The sequence below is a fragment of the Gossypium hirsutum genome, chromosome A08, assembly GCF_007990345.1.
Source record: "Gossypium hirsutum isolate 1008001.06 chromosome A08, Gossypium_hirsutum_v2.1, whole genome shotgun sequence".
NCBI lineage: Eukaryota > Viridiplantae > Streptophyta > Magnoliopsida > Malvales > Malvaceae > Gossypium > Gossypium hirsutum.
Window position 1 is genome coordinate 19906598 of NC_053431.1, and position 17208 is coordinate 19923805.

General features: G+C 35.3%; 1 pseudogene; it reads left to right on the forward strand.

The window, feature by feature from the left end:
- Positions 1-5690: 5690 nt before the first annotated feature.
- The window catches only part of LOC107948134 (DEAD-box ATP-dependent RNA helicase 52-like), a 65591-nt pseudogene continuing 54073 nt past the window's right edge, over positions 5691-17208 (forward strand).

Genomic DNA, 17208 nt, shown 5'->3' on the forward strand with positions numbered 1-17208 from the left:
ATGAGAACACTTTGTTTTGCTTAAAACTTACTAAGCTTACAAAAGCTTACTCTGTTCGATCATGTTTTGGTTTATAGGTTGTGGATTCTGACTACCAGTTCGGGGATCATCAGCACTTCGTCACACTATCTACCATTACGGCAACTATGTAATTTGACTTAGCTTATGGCATGTATAGGATAGACAATATAGTAAAATGATATTTTGACTATTGTATATAAGCCATATGAAAATGGCATCTTTGGATGTTTACTTATAGAAGTTTACATTTTATCCCTGGCTGTGTTTAGTGTTTATCCAAATGAATGATCTTAAAAAAAAAGTTTTATCGTTCTGTCATGAGTTACAAGTCCGGTAATGCCCCTTACTTATTCCGGCGATGGTTACGGGATATGGGTGTTACAGAAAAGAACAAAGTTTTGTCCATCTTTGTTCATCATAGCTGAAAGTTAGAGAAGAGAAAGGAGAGGAGAAAGCTCTTGAGTATTCGGTCATTAGGAGGAGGAAAATTGAAGGTAAGTTCTTGGTACCTTGCTTCTATTTTGAGGTTCATGAGTTCTTCTTGATTCTACCTTAACTCTTGAAGTATATTTTGATTTTTAGTTGTGTTGTGAGCATTTGGTCATGAATTAAAATGAAGGAAATGGTTGTTGTTTCATGTTCTTTTGATGAAAAATGGAAGATATGTGAAGTTGAGCCAAACAAATGAGCATGCATGTGCCTTAGATGCTAAAGGGAAAAATCGGCTAACATGTTGTGCTTTAAAATGATGAAATGGAGATTATGCTTAAGTAAAAAATCATAGATATGTGATGATTGATTGGTGATATACATGTTTAAATAACATGCATGCAAGATAGGTGTATGAAAGAGTGATTTGGTAATAAATCTGCTTGGGACAGCAGCAGTAATGTGACTTTGGAAAATCACCATAAATTGTGGGAAATGAATTAGAAGCTGAATAAATTATGTTATTAAATCTTATTGAGTCTAGTTTCTAATGAAATAAACAAGAACATATTTTGAATTCTGTACAATGAGAAATTTGATTCGTAATGAAGAGCGGTCAGATTAGTCAAACAGTGAAACATGGGAAACTTTGAGAAAAATCTGGTATTGATTGGCTAAACCAAAAATTCTGAAAATTTTATGGATAGAAGATATATGAGTCCATTTTCAAGAAAATTAACAGAACTTGATTTGGAGTTTCGTAGCTCCAGTTATAAATGATTTAGTGACTGTCGCTCAGGAAGACAGCTTGCAGTGAAATTATGATTATGTGGTAAACATTGACAAAAATTTGTTAATGAGTTGCTTATTGTTTTCTTATAAGCTTACTATGATCTGTAGGTGTGGTTGGCCGAATATTGTAAGGGGTTAATACGTAGTTCGTATTTGAATCGTTAGATTAACGTGTTAGTAATCCAATTGTAGGCGGTTCGTGTGTGGATCTCGTCAGCATATCGTCGCAAACAAGTGTGTAACTAACACCCTCTTTCTTAGTCTAGATCGGCAAAAGCCGAAAAGCCGAAATGCCGAAAACCAATATTTTGTAGATTTGCGAGTGTGCGAATGCTCGTGAGGTAAATCGATTAATGTTTTTGGTAAGCTGCAATGTTTGGACTGCAAAGTGCATGATTTCTGTGCCCTCGATATTTTTTGGCTTAATGGGCCAAAATTGGAATGATGGGCCAACGGGCCCAATTCGGTAAGAACCCTCGGTACGTGATTCTGTAGTACGTGAAAGGTAGGAATATGCATGAAAAACCCTAAAATAGATAAATTACTGAAATACCTTTAAAAGTGGAAAATTTACAGTTTTACCCCTAGGAGATAAATTACCGAAATACCCCTAGAGTTAAATTGACTTAAATGCATGTTTGACTGTTGTTATTTACTGCATGCCATATTGTTATCATCTGATGCATGGGATTGGGATATTGACGGAGGAAGTACTGAAAGTGGCTTGTCCACGTACTGGAGGCTTTGCCTCAATTTACTGTTAACTGAGCAGCAAGGCTGCAACTGTGGAGTGTTGGGCTGGGTGGGTTGAGCTATTCCCCACATGGAGTGTATGGCTGGTACGGGTGGAGTGTAGTGGTTGGTGGGTTGAGTAGTCTCCCTAAATGGGCTTGCATATGTTTACTGATATTGCATGTATTTTGAAATGGGCCTATGGGCCATACTATTATCTGAATAAGGGGCTAAGGCCCAGTTTATTGTAATCTGAAAAGGGCTCTGGCCCAGTACCATGTTACCTGAATGGGCTTAGGCCCAATAGGCTTGAGCTGACTTGGGCTTTGAATGGGTTTTCCTTACACACTGAGTTTCCCCAAACTCACCCCTTTTATTTTCATCCACGCAGGAAATCCCCAACCATAATGGGCTTGGAGCTGTGAGGGAATTCGGAGTGGCCACCCGTTCTGAAAGTTTGATTTTCTTCTGGTGAACTGGACATCCTTTTATTTACGTTTGAAGTTTTGGGTTTTTAAATGTAATAAGGCCGCTTAATTATTTTTGATGGTTTTAATATGTATTACTAAGATAGGTATTACTTATTTTAACTGTTGAAATTGGATAGCTTTAGGGCGCGTTTTCAAAAACAACAATTGATTTCAAAATAACACGACAACAAGCAAAGCTTCCGCAATGAAAATATTTTCCAAAATTAATCACTTTTTCCTAAAAATGACATAATCAAATCGGTTTCCTAGAAATATCCATGACGTTAAGGTGTGGCAATGGCGGTATGCATGTCTAGGATTGGATCCGAAGGGAGCTTGGTACTTAAGCAGTTCGATGGACTCACCACCTCTTTTCCGGTTTCCTACCTGGTGCACAGCTTCCATTCACTTTAACCTATAATGAAATTAATCTTTTGAACATCAAGTACGATTTTCTGGACTTAGAATGGAAAATTTTTTTAACGTTTTTGATGTGGCATGCCGGATCCGGCCATAACTTTTGGGCTGGGTTTGGGGTGCTACATTTGTGGACATTTATGGCTAGAAGGTGAGTGTTTGATTGAAACGAGTCGAACCGAATCAAGTGAAAAAAGTTCAAGTTAGCCGAGTTGATGAATCCTATTTTATCAATCAAACTCAATTTGAAAAAATTTCAGATTGAGTCAAGTTAATCAAATATATTTGTTTGAATTAACTTAAAAAATAAATCAATTCAAAAATAACTACAGAAGTTATATTTTCTTAATTTTTTAATTAAAATGTTTTGTTTTGTTTTTTTTAATTTTTTTAAACATTTAATAAAACTCTCATTTTTATAATTATTTTTTTGAATTTTTAAAAATTATATTGATATATTTCAATTTTTTATATAATTTTAAAAAATTCAATTATTCAATTATTCAATTATATAACTATATATAATTTCATTGTGCAATTGTAGAAAACATCACACAAACTATAATAATTCGTGTAACGTAAACAAAACATTATAAAATTTGTCATAATTAATGTGCAGTAGTTTCTTTTGAAATTCATTTTACACAAAACATTATGAAAATTAAAATAAGATTTCTAGTTGACTAATGTATGACAACAATGCGTTGACCTTTTTATACAAAATATTATATTGTAGTAATAGATATAAATTTATAATAATTTTTGTAAAAGTGATTAATGATTATGTATAAATATTAACCTTAATATATATTAAAAGTAATTTCTTTTTTTATTTTTTTTAAAATCAACTTAATATATATTTTTTATTTGTTAATAAAATTTATTTAACTTTGCGTGTAACTTAATAAATGATTTTAACAATAGTACTTACTATAGAAATATTTATTATTCTAAACAAAAATATTTCGCCTCCATTTTATTATCAACGTGTCTGAACAATATTAAGAGGTTATTTTCCTAGTTGGTGTTGGGATCTTTCTTCATTCAACATTAGATTCCAGGCTTTCTCGTGTTCAGGTTTCCATCCCTCTTCATTCTTTCCTTGTAGATAAAACTTCAATTCATCAATTCATTTGAACCTTTATGAGTAGTAGCATTTTCTTTTTGTTCGTTCTTAGTCTTAGCATATCAATTCTCCCTTTTTTTTTCCCTTCTCTTTATATATATATATATTCTTAATAGTTTTGCAATAGTTTTTTTGGTTTGATTATGTGACAGGTTATTGTTTTGTCTTTTGCCAATCAATTTTGTAATAAATAGAGGTTTTTGCGTACTAATTTGTTGATTCCACATTCTATTTTATCAAGCTACCAAATAGAGCAAGACGATTTTCTTTAGATTGACATGTTGCATTTGGGTGACTGATGATGTAAGTTTCATAGTATCATTTGTTTCATGGATTCTTTTTAATTTCTTTATATGATTTGATTAGGTTTGACAATTTCCATATTGGAAAATAGTTTGGTGGATTTTGACAGGACATTGAAGTGAATTCTTGTATTTTGAAAAAAAAAAGGGGGTTTGTTAAAGTTTTTGGAATCTTAGTGTTTGTGAATTGTGATAACTACACAAACGTCATGGGTGGATTTGGTTGCGGATTATGCAACTTAGAATATAGATGTTGGTTCTTCTTCTGCTAGCAATTGAGTTGTTGGTACCACCTCCGCTGGTGGTTGACCAGTTTACGTTCCTCCACATCTTCGAGACCATCCACCTTCTGCAAACCCACTTGCGCCCACTTCATTTGGCCTTGCTTCAAGTAATGACTAACCTAGATATGATAGATCTCCTTGGATTGTTCCAAGGAATGATTATAACAACTGATCAGGGTATGGTAATAGTGGTGGTGGTAGTCGAATTGGTGAATGGGGTGGCAGAACTGGTGGTAGGGGTTGTAGAGAAAGGGCAGCCAATCCATTTGGAAATGATGATGTAAAACAGGTGTTTAGTGAGTAAGAGAGTACTGGGATCAGTTTTGATGCCTTTGAAGACATTCTTGTGGAAACAAGTGGCGATAATGTGCCACCACCTATCAATAATTTTGTGGAGGTTGATTTTGGCGAGGCGCTAAATCTAAAAATCCCAAGGTGCATGTCTGTGAAGCCAACACCTGTTCAATGGTATGCCATCCCCATTTGACTTGTAGGGTGGGATTTGATGGCATGTGCCTAGATTGATTCTGAAAAGACATATGCTTTTTGTTTTCCAATCATTAGTGGAATTATGAGAGGCTAGGTTCCTTAAAGACCATTACTGAGGCACGTACAATATACCTACTACATTTTATTCTCTCATTTCAGAGAGCTCTCAATGCAAATACGTGTCATGTTTTTGAAATTTACAAATTTTTCTCTATTAATATCTTTGAATTTATGTTTTGTGACTATTATTGCAGATACATGATGAAGGCTAAAAGTTCTTTTATAAATCGATGCTACGGTAGTTGTTGTTTATGGAGGTGCACCTATTAACAAAAAGGTACTTTTCCATCCTTCCTATTTCCTTTCATTTTAACCTTCATTATTTGTTTTTACTTTAATTAGCACTACCTAATAGTGATATAATATCAACTCCTAGAAAAGAAAAATATTGCACTCTAATTTTGCTAGTCAGAGTGAAACTATATGTTTTGTTTGCTCTTAGGGAAATAAAATTGATTTTTTTTGGCATACTTTTGTTTTATAGTTTGTTGGTTTTCAATCATGTTTTATGTTCACTCTTAACTTTAAGGTTTAGACTGTTTCTATTCAGGCTTTTGATTTTCTGTGCATGCAGAAAATGGCATCCGATTTTCTCGCAAAATATATTTTGATGGCTATGACCCAAATTGGATCTAGCACTGATTTGATTGTAAAGAGAATAGAATTTTTTTCATGAATCTGACAAAAGAAGTCACCATATGGACCTTCTTCATGCTCAGAAAGGAAATGGTGTCCAAGGCAAGGTATTTGTAACATCCTAAAAATCGGGGTTAATAGAATTAGGTTTGTGAATTGAAAGAGAGTGGTCATGCCTTAAACCCTAGTATGTGATATGTCTTGTTTTTTAAAATAAATATTTCAAATTATATTAAGAATGAGTTATTGGTTTGATAGTTAAATATTAGTGAATTTATCCTTGAGGTCTTAACTTCAATTCCCTTCTCATGTAAATAATTTAATCTTTTGACAAAAACCCTTATTTTAATGCGTGGGCCATCCAAGCCTAGTTAACCTAGGTAAAAATATTAATTTTTTACTAATAATCAGCCTTTAATCCTCCTCCTCATTTCCGTAGCCCTTCCTCTCCTCCTCTCATTCTCTATGATTTTAATTTTTTTCCTTTTCTCCATTGTTGTCGTCGCCTACACCTAGTTTTACCATCTTTTTCTCTCTCTTTTTTTCTTTTTCTTTTTTGCCACAAGATTTGTTAACATATTCTCCACCATATTGTTGTCATTTTTCCTCATTAAAATCAACCCCAAATCTGAAATCTTGAACTCCAAGATCGATCCCAAACATTTACAAGAAAGTTCCATTGTCGTTTCTCTCGACTAGCATGGGTAAGGTCTCCTCTCTCTTCAATTTCTTAATTAATATTGTCCATTAAAAATGTAAATTTTCAAATCTGGAATTTTGGGGATTTTAAATTATTTCAAATTTATTTTTCCAAAATTTAATGAGATCTCAAACCATTTTAAAATTTAGCCCCAGTTTTGGCCACCATGGGTGACGGTGAGTGCACCTATGCGCAAGAAAGGGGGCAATTTTGTTTCTTGGTTCTTGCCTATATTTTTCAAGAATTAATTTGAGTTTTTGACCCTTCCTAATCAGATTTTAAACCATTTCAATTAGGAAAAAGCATTCTTGTTCGATTGGCCATTCGGATCCCACAAATCGTGAAGAGTAAATGCAATTAAGGGTAACTAATTTGTTATTTCGACATTGTTGTTGGGTAAAGGTTATGAATTGATTAAATGAAGAAATTTAATCATTAATTAGCTACTGATTTTCCAGTATATTATTGAATTAGGTGCTGACCCAAACATCCCAAATCATCCTTAAAGGCGAAGAACAATTGTACGTAATGTTTGCATCAATACAATGTAAGGAATCTGACTAGTTTGGTATCATAAAATAGTTATAATTTCAATGATTGGTTTGAACTCATAAGTGGGTATTTGGGGGTTAGTTTAATGGTAAATTCATTGAATTTATATTTAATTTTGGTTTAGGTTCATTTAAGGACTTATTAAGGAAAATTGGAAGATTCGCTAGTGTGCTGTGAGAAAGCGAAAAATAAGATGTGGGTCCTAAACTCATAAAACTATTTGAAAATGTTAAATATCATGTTGTATATGATAAATTAGCTTTCTGATTGGATTGTCTTCATAGCCAAATTATTGATTTTGTGAGTAGCCAAACCAAGTATGTTTTGAGCCTTAAAAGATTGACATGTTGGCAAAATTGCTAGTTTGATATTATGAATGTTTGATTGGGTTCGTAATTGCATATTTGAGTTATGAGATATGAGAATGTTTGACTGAATGATATAATGTGTTGAGATATTAAGCTTATTTATGATTTAAACGCATGAGATATTTGTTATATTGTGTACTGAAAAGGGTGCTAGTTATGCATAATGAAAATCCATAAAGTATGTGAAATTGAACGATATTGATTGATACCACCACAATGGTAATTTGAAAGGTTGGAACATTATTTCAATTTAATGAAAGTATGTGATTATTGAGGACACGCTAAGAATGTCAAATGAATGTAAAAATTATTGGGATATGATTGTTTATGAGATTGTGTGACATATTGCATATGCATTGGGTTGGGATTTTGTGGTTGACGAAGGAGTTTCATGGAGTACCGGTGGAATATTAAGTTTGCATTATTAGTATTCAATGCACTGCACCTAGTGTACTGAGGGCAATAGCAATTTATCGTGTTTTTACTAGCAGTTTGTCTGCAGTATTACTGGCAGAATTTTTTGCATATTATTATCAGTGGTTTTAACCACAACGGGCTTAAGCCCATAATGTTTTAGAGTTCGGATGACGGGTTATGGGGAACTCGTGGTGTGTAGTAGATGGTATGGATAGGAACCTTTTTGCATTGCATCATGTGCACTACATATTCGAATGTTATTGATTTATGCTACGCATTGTATTTTGTTGTATTGAATGGTATCGAAACTAATTATTGTTACTCAAATTAATGATAACCTATGCTCATACACTGTTTAACATCAATTTGATAATGGTATGTAATGGTATGTAATGACATGAAATTCCTATAATGGTTCTGTTTTCTTCTGTTAATGTTTACACGTTTCATTGTATTTGATGTTTTTACCTATTTAAATAATTATTCAACTCACACTGAGCTTTTCATAAGCTCACCCCCAATAGTGTTTAACTTTTTAGGTAAAACTCAAAATTAAGACTCAACTCGGCTTTCGGAGAATGAACTTGGACCTCGGATTATTATAATGAACTTGGACCTCGGATTATTATTTTTTAATTAAGTATTATTAAGTCTTCATTGGCTTTGGCTTTTTATTTTTAATTATTTCTGGTCTGTGACTTGGTAACTTTTCTTTTGGCGATTTTTGCATGCATGGATTACTCAAGCATAATAACCGGATAATGCATGATATTGGGCTTAATTAAAATTTGATATTGTTCCCTAGTTTCCACTACATTGCAAAGGAACTATTTTTGAAAAACAAATCGATAAGGCTCCTAATTTTCCAAAAGGACTTGAAAAATGGTTTTTCCACTGCATTAGTTTAACTTCGAGTTTTTTTTAAGAAGAGCGACAAGCAAACGGTTTTTCTAAAACAACACTATCAACAATAAAATGAATCCTAAGCATACACGACCTAATGAATGAATGCTTTTTAAGCTAACTCAAAGTACAACTATGGTTTTCTCTAGAATGAGTTTATTTAAAGTTATAAAAAGTAACGTAAGTTAGCTTAGCCATTTCAGTGGCTAATGTAACCTTCTCAATCTAGCCATAACGTCTAGACTGGGCTTGGGTGGTTACAATATTATTGATTTGTATTTCTAATACTCATTCTAATGATGTTAATGGAAATTCCTGTATGACTCAGATTAGATGCACTTGTAAATCATTTGTCTTCTCTATGATTTTGTGAATTTGGCTGTATTTTCCATTTTATTTAACATTTTAATCTTATTCTAGCAGCAAGCTTGTACATGAAGCTTTTGTTGAAACAAAAAGGAATTTGATTTGTTGGAACATTGGCTATGCGTGAGTGATTTTCCTACAACTACCATTCACAGTGGTAGATCCTTGCATGTAAATATGCATCTTTCTGTTTACTTTTCCTATTCTTTATGCATGCTACTCATATTTAATTTAATTGTTAGTCTTATGGATAGAATAGTATTTAAACCATAAAATCTTTGCTTTTGGCCTATAGGTTTCCCTAGATTTATATTTTAAATTAGGACAAGTTACTGCTAATATGGCATGGTATTTAAGAATAAATAAATGGATAAACTTACATAAAACATGCAACCAAGGAAGTAAAGATTTTGTGGATGCCTAAGTTGGAATTTTTCATTTTCTTGGAAGGGAATATAAGGCTTGACAAAATCAGAAAAATGATTACTAAGCTAGTTCATAAGCTTTTGTATGTAATAGACATTTTTTTTGTGGTTGTTTTAAAAGATTAAGCTTGCTTTTTTTTATCTTTGCTTGTGGGTTTATGCAACCATGGTGTTACAATCCTAAGTTATGAATTGAGTCACTAGACAATTTGTAGAAAAATCATTTGACTCAACGGGCTTTCCACCTTATTTTGCTTCTTTTACGTGAACTTATAAACCTATAATGAACAAGTGGAACTCATCGAAGGCAATTCCAAACTTGTTAAAAGAGAGTGTCCCATCCCAAAAACTAGGTTAGAGGAAATCAGGTTAGTGAAACCAAGAGTGGTTATGTCTGGCTTCTGAGTTAAAATTGTGAAAATGTTATCAAGTAAATTGGTTTGTTTCAGTGGATAAGTGTTCTAGATGTGTATTTGAGGTCTTGTGTTCAAATATCTCTCTGTTAAATTTCCATTATTTTTGTCCTAATCCTATCCCTAAATCATCTGACATAAATAATATTTGCGCTCAACTGATGATAAGAATAGGCCTACTAGTTCAATTATAAGGCTTCAACTTACCATTTGGTCTTGTATTCGAATATCTGGATAAGGATCAGGTAGTGGGGTTTTGGCTAGTTTTAATTAGTTTTAATTTTCACTTTATTCTCCTAATATAATAATAATTTTTTTCCTTAAAATTTTCCCCATTTTTATGCCCACGTTCCCACTCCATTTTTCTTCATTCTTTTTGTTTTTTCTTCTTTCTATTCTTTCTTTCTTTATGTCATTTTGTTTTGTTTTTGTTCTTCAAATTTTCATTTGCAATTTTATTTTTTTTGCCTTACCCTTTTTCCCAAAGATGGCTATCGTTCAAAGCTTTTCTTTTTTATTCTTTCTCTTTTCATCAAAATCCAGTGCATATTTGAGGTTGGGTATTTATTTATTTATTTATTATTGATGTTTCTTTGTGTTTCTTAGGTGCTTTGCAAATAAAGTAATTTTTTTATGAAACTCTTTATGCTTTGATACAAATAGGAAAAGATCGTGAGGCAGTAAAACCTTCAGCAAACAGTCATTGTTACGTTCGAGGGTAAATAGTTTCACCATATAGGAGTTGTTTTTGTTTTGTAATTAAAAGTTCTTCTTACATTGGTGTTATTGATTTGATCATCCGGGGTTAGCAAAAAAATCGTGTTGATTAATTTCTGTGAGTTATCATTAGGTTACAGGATTGCTCATTCGTGAATCTTCATCGAGAGAAAATCAGGTGTGTGACACTAACCCAAAAACGCGATTAGAACTCAAAAAAACTCGATAAAAAGTTGTTGTTTTGAAGCTGCATTACATCATACGGTCGTGTGGATGGTCATGTGCACCACATTGGCATGTGGTCAACCCTGTGGAGCACACAGGCATGTATGATTACACGAACAATTCAGGTAGGCTGTGTGCCAGGCCGTGTGGAGTACACGGGTATGTGTGATTACATAGTCTGAACGAGTAGGTCGTGTGGACCATTTTTTTTGGAAGATTTCATCTAGGCCCATATGACTCCAAAATTCATATTTAGACCTTTTATGGGGTTCGCTTGGTAAATAAGACTCAATATAAGACATCTGTTGATATGTGCTATGAGTAAGGCATGTGAAAAATACATTTACGTTCCATGTTCTAATACTTTTGAAAGCATGATTATGTATGATATGCATAACTCAGATTAACAAATTTGGTGTAGGCTATATGATATAATTTTTGATAATGACATTTACAAAAACATGTCGCATTTCTTATTCGTTACGATTATATGTTAGTAGGTTAGTGCATGTGCATTGGGGGAGGATTTGATATATGACGGAGGAAGTGTATTCTAGAAGCTGTAATAGCTGAAATTTAACCGGGCCTTAAAACCGAATGAAATAAATAAATACATGTTTGTTTGTTTAAACAATCCATATATAGAGCCCAAATACCACTAACCACAACCCAAAAAAAATTAAAAAATTAAAACCCAACTAGCCCACTACCCGTATACCCAAATACACCCGTAGCCCAACTTAAACTAGACAGACCCAGGACTAAAGTGGCCCAACTGGCCCAAACCATTACACCAAGGCAGGAAACCCTAGGGTTTCTACCTTCTTTCTCCTCGTCACCGCTTCTGAAAGTTCGGGGAGCGACTGTCCAGCTCCCAAATCAAAGCCACTGTAACGCCCCAATTTTCGAGAATCCTGTGAATGTTGGCATAGGTTTAATTATGTTAGTGGGCCTCTAGAAGGCCCAAGCTTAAGATAGAACCCGATAATTTTAGTTAATTTTTGTTCCATAAGGAAAAGGGGGTGAAATTATGAAATAGAACCTATGTGAAAATGTTCGAAAATGCTATAGGCTAAATTGAAGTGGCCAAATAAATAGAAGTGCAAAATAGGAGGATTTGCATGACAAACCTCCCATTTTACATGAAGTGGCCAGCCATCATGTTGTTGTAGACAAAATGTGCACTTGATATCCATAATTTATGGTACAAATTGATACAAATTGATAATAGGTTAGGTAAATGTTCCATGATAATGGGTTAGGTAAATGTTTCATGATAATGGGTTAGGTAAACGTTTCATGATAAGAATTTCATGTCTTTTGTATTAAAGAATTAAATGGATGAAATATGAAGTTTTATTAAAAGAAAAAGGGGTGAAAAGAACAAAGTTTTGTCCATCTTTGTTCATCATAGCTGAAAGTTAGAGAAGAGAAAGGAGAGGAGTATTCGGTCATTAGGAAGAGGAAAATTGAAGGTAAGTTCTTGGTACCTTGCTTCTATTTTGAGGTTCATGAGTTCTTCTTGATTCTACCTTAACTCTTGAAATATATTTTGGTTGTTAGTTGTGTTGTGATCATTTAGTCATGAATTAAAATGAAGGAAATGGTTGTTGTTTCATGTTCTTTTGATGAAAAATGGAAGATAGGTGAAGTTGAGCCAAACAAATGAGCATGCATGTGCCTTAGATGCTAAAGGGAAAAATCGGCTAACATGTTGTGCTTAAAATGATGAAATGGAGATTATACTTAAGTAAAATCATAGATATGTGATGATTGATTGGTGATATACATGTTTAAATAACATGCATGCAAGGTATGTGTGAAAGAGTTGATTTGGTAATAAATCTGCTTGGGACAGCAGCAGTGACGTGAATTTGGAAAATCACCATAAATTGTGGGAGATGAATTAGAAGCTGAATAAATTATGTAATTAAAGCTTATTGAGTCTAGTTTCTAATGAAATAAACAAGAACATATTTTGAATTCTGTACAATGAGAAATTTGATTCATAATGAAGAGTGGTCAGATTAGTCAAACAGTGAAACATGGGAAACTTTGAGAAAAATTTGGTATTGACTGGCTAAACCAAAAATTCTGAAAATTTTATGGATAGAAGAAATATGAGTCTATTTTCAAGGCAAATTAACGAAACTTGATTTGGAGTTTCGTAGCTCCAGTTATAAATGATTTAGTGACTGTTGCTGAGGAAGACAGCTTGCAGTGAAATTATGATTATGTGGTAAACATTGACAAAAATTTGTTAATGAGTTGCTTATTGTTTTCTTATAAGCTTACTATGATCTGTAGGTGTGGTTGGCCGAATATTGTAAGGGGTTAATACGTAGTTTGTATTTGAATAGTTAGATTAACGTGTTAGTAATCCAATTATAGGCGGTTTGTGTGTGGATCTCGTCAGCATATCATTGCAAACAGGTGTGTAACTAACACCCTCTTTCTTAGTCTAGATCGGCAAAAGCCGAAAAGCCGAAATACTGAAAACCGGTATTTTGTAGATTTGCAAGTGTACGAATGCTCGTGAGGTAAATCGATTAATGTTTTTGGTAAGCTGCAATGTTTGGACTGCAAAGTGCATGATTTCTCTGCCCTCGATATTTTTTGGCTTAATGGGCCAAAATTGGAATGATGGGCCAACGGGCCCAATTCAGTAAGAACCATCGGTACATGATTCTATTAGTACTTGAAAAGTAGGAATATGCATGAAAAACCCTAAAATAGATAAATTACTGAAATACCTTTAAAAGTGGAAAATTTACAGTTTTACCCCTAAGAGATAAATTACCGACATACCCCTAGGGTTAAATTGACCTAAATGCATGTTTGACTGTTGTTATTTACTGCATGCCATGTTATTATCTGATGCATGGGACTAGGATATTGACGGAGGAAGTACTGAAAGTGGCTTGTCCACGTACTGGAGGCTTTGCCTCCATTTACTGTTAACTGAGCAGCAAGGCTGCAACTATGGAGTGTTGGGCTGGGTGGGTTGAGCTATTCCCCACATGGAGTGTATGGCTGGTACGGGTGGAGTGTAGTGGTTGGTGGGTTGAGTAGTCTCCCCAAATGGGCTTGCATATGTTTACTGATGTTGCATGTATTTTGAAATGGGCCTATGGGCCATACTGTTATCTGAATAAGGGGCTAAGGCCCAGTTTATTGTAATCTAGAAAGGGCTCTGGTCCAGTACCACTGTTACCCAAATGGGCTTGCATATGTTTACTGATGTTGCATGTATTTTGAAATGGGCCTATGGGCCATACTGTTATCTGAATAAGGGGCTAGGGCCCAGTTTATTGTAATCTGAAAAGGGCTCTGGCCTAGTACCACTGTTACCTGAATGGACTTAGGCCCAATGGGCTTGAGCTGACTTGGGCTTTGAATGGGTTTTCCTTACACATTGAATTTCCCCAAACTCACCGCTTTTATTTTCATCCACGCAAGAAATCCCCAACCATAGTGGGCTTGGAGCTGTGAGGGAATTCGGAGTGGCCACCCGTTCTGAAAGTTTGATTTTTTCTGGTGAACTGGACATCCTTTTATTTACATTTGAAGTTTTTGGGCTTTTAAATGTAATAAGGCCGCTTAATTATTTTTGATGGTTTTAATATGTATTACTAAGATAGGTAATACTTATTTTAACTGTTGAAATTGGATAGCTTTAGGGCTCGTTTTCAAAAACAAGAATTGATTTCAAAATAACACGACAACAAATAAAGCTTCCAAAATTAATCACTTTTTCCTAAAAATGACATAATCAAATCGGTTTCCTAGAAATATCCATGACGTTAAGGTGTGGCAATTGCGGTATGCATGTCTAGGATTGGATCCGAAGGGAGCTTGGTACTTAAGCAGTCCGATGGACTCACCACCTCTTTTCCAGTTTCCTACCTGGTGCACAACTTCCATTCACTTTAACCTATAATGAAATTAATCTTTTGAACATCAAGTACGATTTTCTAGACTTAGAATAGAAATTTTTTTTAACGTTTTTGATGTGGCATGCCGGATCCGGCCATAACTTCTGGGCCGGGCTTGGGGTGCTATATTTAGTGGTATCAGAGCCTAGGTTGCAACAACTCGGCTTTGGAATGAGTTTACAAAAACAAAGATTTTCGAAAACGAAAATTTTATAAAGAATGCGAAAAACTCGATTTTCAAAATTTAGATTTTAGAAGGTGGCATTCCGAATCTCCGGCTCAAGTCTGTAAGTATTACTCTGAACTCTTCTGAATATTTTTCTGACTTATCTACCTGTACTGAAATCCTACTAGGATACTTTAGATAGGATGATACTGAAACCATAGGAAAATTTGATAAGAGACTGAAACTGTAGCTAGACTTCGATTCTGCGAAAACAAACTCTGAACTACTGTCTGATTCATAAAACATCTGTAATAAACACTAGAATATTAATTCATGCATAAAAATTCGTAATCAAGATAATACGATATGAGTACAAGAGGCCGTGGACGAAGCCGAGGAAGTGCTCGAGCGAGATCTTCGTCTTCGAGACATATACCGGCGGTGGATGCACCGGTACAACCGGCAACAGAGGTAGAGTCTCATGACCGCAGTACCGGGGATGATACCCTATCACAGACAATGCTTCGTGTTCTCGAAAGGGTTGCCGGGGCAAGTACGGGCAATGGAGTTCGGGGATCTATTTCTGAACGACTTCGGGCTAACGGAGCGGAGATCTTTAGGGGCGTGTCTGGTATCGCCTCGAATGTGGTAGAATATTGATTGGAGGCCACAAAACGGATTATAGACAACTTGGACTACTCTGAGGAGATTGTGAGTGGGGTATTTGTACTAAGTCCTTTGGGTCACTCGGTTAGGGTAGACAAACTATATAGGGATGTACCCTTGGAAACTCAAGGTAAGATTTTCCCTGGAGATCTGATGGAGTTACCGTTCGGAGAGTTTGATCTCATTTTGGGAATGGACTGGCTTGTTAAGCATAAAGCGACTCTGGATTGTGCTGCTAAACGAATGGTGTTAAGGACCACAAAGGATGAGGAGGTTATGGTGATAGGTAAGCGAAGGGATTATTTGTCCAATATGGTGCCGGTATTAAGAGCCGAAAAGTGGATTCGGAAAGGTTGTGAGATCTATTTGGCATTTGTAAGTCAGTCAGAAGAGGAGGGACTGACAGTGGATAAGGTTAGGACCGTAAAAGAGTTCCAAGATGTTTTTTTCGGAGGAGCTTCTAGGATTGCCTCCGAACCGAGAAGTTGAGTTTGGGATAGATTTGTTGCCTGGAACGGCACCTGTGTCCATCGCACTGTATAGGATGGCACCGAAGGAGTTAGTGGAGTTAAAGGCTCAAATTCAAGAGTTATTGGATAAGGGATTCATTAGGCCAAGCGTGTCTCCATGGGGAGCACCAGTGCTATTTGTGAAGAAAAAGGACGAGACAATGCGCATGTGCATCGATTACCGCCAGTTGAACAAACTAACGATAAAGAATAAGTATCCACTGCCAAGGATGGATGATCTGTTCGACCAGCTTAGAGGAGCTTCTATATTTTCCAAGATTGACCTTCGATCTGGATATCATCAGTTAAGGGAGAAGGAACTCTTTGTGAAGTTCAGCAAGTCTGAACCAGGATACTACAGAAGGTTTGTGGAAGGTTTTTCTGTGATGGCAGCACCTCTGACAAAACTCATAAGGAAAGGAGTATCGTTTGTATGGACTGAGAAGCTGCAAGAAGCTTTTGAGAAGTTGAAGAAAGTTCTAACTGAAGCACCTGTGTTAATTCAGCCGGAGTCTGGGAAGGATTTTAGTGTGTACAGTGACGCATCACATGTGGGTTTGGGCTGCGTGTTAATGCAAGAGGGTATGGTGATTGCATATGCCTCACGACAGCTTAAGCCTCATGGGGGGAACTAACCGACTCATGATTTAGAGTTGGCAGTAGTGATATTTGCACTTAAGATTTGGAGACATTACTTGTACGGAGAAAGGTGTATTATATACACAGACCACAAGAGTCTTAAGTATTTGTTGACTCAGAAGGAGTTGAACCTTAGGCAAAGGAGATGGATTGAGTTGCTTAAGGATTATGACTGTTCGATCGAGTATCACCCAGGCAAGGCTAATGTGGTAGCCGATGCTTTAAGTCGTAGAACTGTATCTGATCTGAGAGCAATGTTTGCTCGTTTGAGTCTGTATGATGATGGCAGTTTGTTGGCTGAATTGCAAGTAAGGCCAACCTGGGTGGACCATATTAAGGAAAAGCAGTTGGAAGATGAGTCTTTGGTTGCTCGTTTTCAACAAGTTAAGGAAGGGGAAACTTCTGAGTTCGGTTTAAATGGTGATGGAGTTCTGTGCTTCCGAGGAAGA